This window comes from Triticum dicoccoides, chromosome 1B (assembly GCF_002162155.2).
Source record: "Triticum dicoccoides isolate Atlit2015 ecotype Zavitan chromosome 1B, WEW_v2.0, whole genome shotgun sequence".
Lineage (NCBI taxonomy): Eukaryota > Viridiplantae > Streptophyta > Magnoliopsida > Poales > Poaceae > Triticum > Triticum dicoccoides.
Genome location: NC_041381.1, coordinates 98,696,319 through 98,699,988, shown reverse-complemented (window position 1 = coordinate 98,699,988; position 3,670 = coordinate 98,696,319). Strand labels below are relative to the sequence as shown.

General features: G+C 43.2%; 1 long non-coding RNA gene across 1 annotated transcript; it reads right to left on the bottom strand.

Annotated features, from left to right (window-relative positions):
• Nucleotides 1–1,744: 1,744 nt before the first annotated feature.
• LOC119321600 lies at nt 1,745–2,405 on the bottom strand. The gene is made up of 2 exons (XR_005155148.1): nt 2,168–2,405; nt 1,745–2,078 (listed from the first exon to the last, which is right to left on the bottom strand). It is a non-coding gene; the product is annotated as an uncharacterized LOC119321600 (long non-coding RNA).
• Nucleotides 2,406–3,670: the final 1,265 nt, after the last annotated feature.

The window sequence follows — 3,670 nt, the reverse complement described above, 5'->3', positions numbered from 1 at the left end:
GGGCGACATTAGCAGTTGCTTGCCTATAAGTAGATATGCAATTTGTCCTCTCCTTGACAATACACCACAGAGTTGCAGTCTTGTTGAAGACATGCAGTTGCGCTCGGGGCTGACACTTGCAGTTGCGTGCCAAGTGACACACATGCAACTGGCCTCTCCCCACCGACAAACACCACAAAGTTGCAGTCGAGGGCGACGTTTGCAGTTGCATGCCTAGTAGCAGACATGCAACTGCCCTCTCCACGACAAAAACGTCATAGAATTGCATTCTCATTGAAGACCTGCAGTTGCATTCCGGGGCGACACTTGCAGTTGCGTGCCAAGTGACAAACATGCAACTGACATCTCCCCACCGACAAACAATAGAAAGTTGCAACTGAAGGCGACATTTGCAGTTGCTTGCCTAGTAGCACACATGCAAGCATCCTCTCCTCGTTAAAACACGACATAGTTGCAGTCTCACTTAAGACATGCAGTTGCACTCAGGGACGACACTTGAAGTTTGCGTGCCTAGTGACATGGAATTGCCCTCTCCCCACCGACAAACCCCACAAATCTGTAGTTGGGATGACATTTGCAATTAGGGGCGACACTTGCAAGTGGTCGATGACATAAATTTTTTAAAAGAAAAAAGAAGTTGCACACAGATGACATGCTTACAATTGTGTGTGGGTGATGTGTGACCCCATGCTACCGAAGCGTGTGACCCATGACAATATTTTTTTGAACAAAAATAAATAAATTGCAGAAGGAGAATAGGCATGTAATTGTGCTTGATCAATGTAGATGTATGTGCAACAAGGTGGTAATATTTTTGGAATAATTATAAAAACAAAAAATATAAAAAAGGAAATAGATTTAAAAACAGAAAAAGGAATATAGCAAAATATTATAGTAAAAAAACAAAAACAAAAATCGTAGCTAAACAGGCTTTCTTATGTACTATGTACGGCATGGCAGCTGGGTACGTAAAAGTTCAGCGGCATGCATCGGCGGCAAAAAGGAAAACATTCACAATAAAAAACAAAATAAAAATGAGAAAACAAACAAGCCTGTGAGGCCCGATGACCAGATAAGCCCATACAATAATGAATAAACAATGGCAAAAGGGGCGAAGCCCACGTACGTGGATGCGATTGCAAGGAAGCTGCGTCCGAGAAACGCAGAATCGCACCCAGCGACTAAACACGAATCTTAATACCGTCAAGTCTGAGACTTGACTAAAACTCAGTCGACTGAGTTTTAGCAGTCCCTATTGCAAAACTGGCAAGAACCCCATAAACTAGAATGAGTTTTTTCTCTGATTGATCACTTGAAACACTAAGACTACGGTGAAAGTGCTTGTGACATTATGGGGATCTGGCATTCACGATTTGATGAGTTGATGACTGTTCAGTGGCGAAGAAGTTGAATTGTTGCAGGAGAGGATGTTATTATGGTCACATTGTCCTGTTGAAGAACGAGCTAAATTGTTCCAGGAAGCCAAGTACATTCCCTTTTGACTGTCAGCAGTCATTTGTGGCTGAGAACCGCCTCAAGTGCATTGTGTGATTTGTATCCCATATAACATTCTAGATAAATACAGATTAAGACTCTGCTTTTCCTAATAAAAATTGAGCAACTCTTTCTCTTAAAACAGGGCAACTCTGTTTAGGTATAGAACAAACTAGATGGAGCAATCACTCGCCCTAAAAATGCAAATATAGGCCTTTCGACCAATATGCTTCTCTGAAGCCCTTCTCCAACAGCTTCAAATCGCAAGATTCGTCTCTGATAAAAAAAATGTTGTGAGCAAACAAACTCTGAAGACACATATGGTAATGTAGTAACAGCCATTGAATGGCAGCTCAGACCAACAATGTTTCCACCAACAGAAGAGAGCCAACACACAGGAAAAATGATGTTTCAGTGGGCAGAGACCAAAACCTATCGGTACTGGACCAAGTGTATTTCACAACGATGTTTCGGTAGTCAGGCAATAAGTTTTATAGCTTCTGTTCCAGAGACGAGTGTATCTTCGACAAATGGTACGGTCTTCCATACTTTCAATCCTACTGGTGCTGGGCTGTCTTCAGGGCCTGCGACGCGACATATACAACAACAATGAAGCAACTGAAAGAACAAGGTAGGCAAACTGTTATTACCCAAGATGGCAATGTATACAGACCTTGACTTCTGGAGCTGTCCTCTATACAAACTGACATGTAGTGAGAACTATTTAGCTCCGCGAGTGTAAACAGCCAGTTCTCAGACAGATGGTCACAGCCAGTCCTGGAATCATTCAATGCCTGGCAGATCCAACAAGAGTCAAGGCAGATCGATAAAAATGATTTATTGCTACGTTGCAACATAGTAATAATAAGGCACAAGCACCTGACTTCTGTGATGTACTACTACTATCTAAGAGTTAATAATGGGCGGCTCCTTTCGAGGACTCGCGTTAATCCTAGAGAATTGTCCCAGAGGAATAACATCTATGCGGTCTACCTTCAAGCTATCTGTGCAGCCGTTTGATTAAGTAAACCTCACCCTCTACCACACGGACTCGTCTTGTTGTTTCTCCTCCCTTCCTTACCTGTTGACTCCTTAACTTCACTGTCGCCTCCCACCCGCTACTCCATTGTCGCCGGTGAGGAAGAGCTTCGCTGCCTCGACCTCGTCGCCGTCGTACTCACGCCGACCGCGGAAATCTTCACTCCGCCGCCGCCGTAGCTGTCTTCCTCCGCCGAGTTAGGGCAAGGAAGATCTAACCTGACGAACTTCCCATCTGTTCTTCTCAGTTCGTCGTGTTCTTCATTTCGGGTAATTAAAAGTCACTTTTATTACTCGCTTTGATTCTCAAGCTTTCCTGAAAATCTTCAAAGGTGTTTATTCTTCAAATCTTCACACATATGAACACAACACACATCGCAAGATCTTGAATTGCTTCTCTAAGCAATCATTTTCTTCAAGATTCCCTAATTGTGTGGATCTTCAATCTGTACAACTCTGGAACCTAAGACAAGAACGCTTAGTGAAATTCCTCAAGGATAAACACATGGACAAAGTCATGCTTGTTGAGTCCTTAGGATACAACCTCATGTCAGTCTCAATGCTTTGTGATCTTGATATGGTTGTTGTCTTTGGCAAGTATCGCTGTGTTGTGATTATGGAAGCTGACAATTCCAAAGTCTTCGAAGGCTTTAGGAGAGGAGATCTGTATATTGTTGATTTCTCTACAGGACCACACCCAGCCGTGTGTCTACTTGCAAAAACTTCAGAAGGCTGGCTATGGCATCGACGACTTGGTCACGCAGGCATGAGGAATTTTCACACGCTTGCGAAGAAGAAGCATGTCATTGGCATTGAGAATGTCAAATTCCTCAAGGATCACTTATGCGGAGCCTGTGAAGCTGGAAAAATGACCAAGGCCAAGCATCCAGCGAAGACTATAATGACCACTACTCGTCCATTCGAATTGCTTCACATGGACCTCTTCGGACCTAATCATTACTCAGCAGTCACTAATGCTGCTTCTCTATATGGTTTTGTCATTGTTGATGATTACTCTCGATATACATGGGTACACATTGTTACTTACAAACATGAAGTGCAGGAAGTCTTCAAACGATTTTCTTCGAGGGCTTCAACCAACTTCGGTGTGAAGATCAAGCACATCAGAAGTGACAAT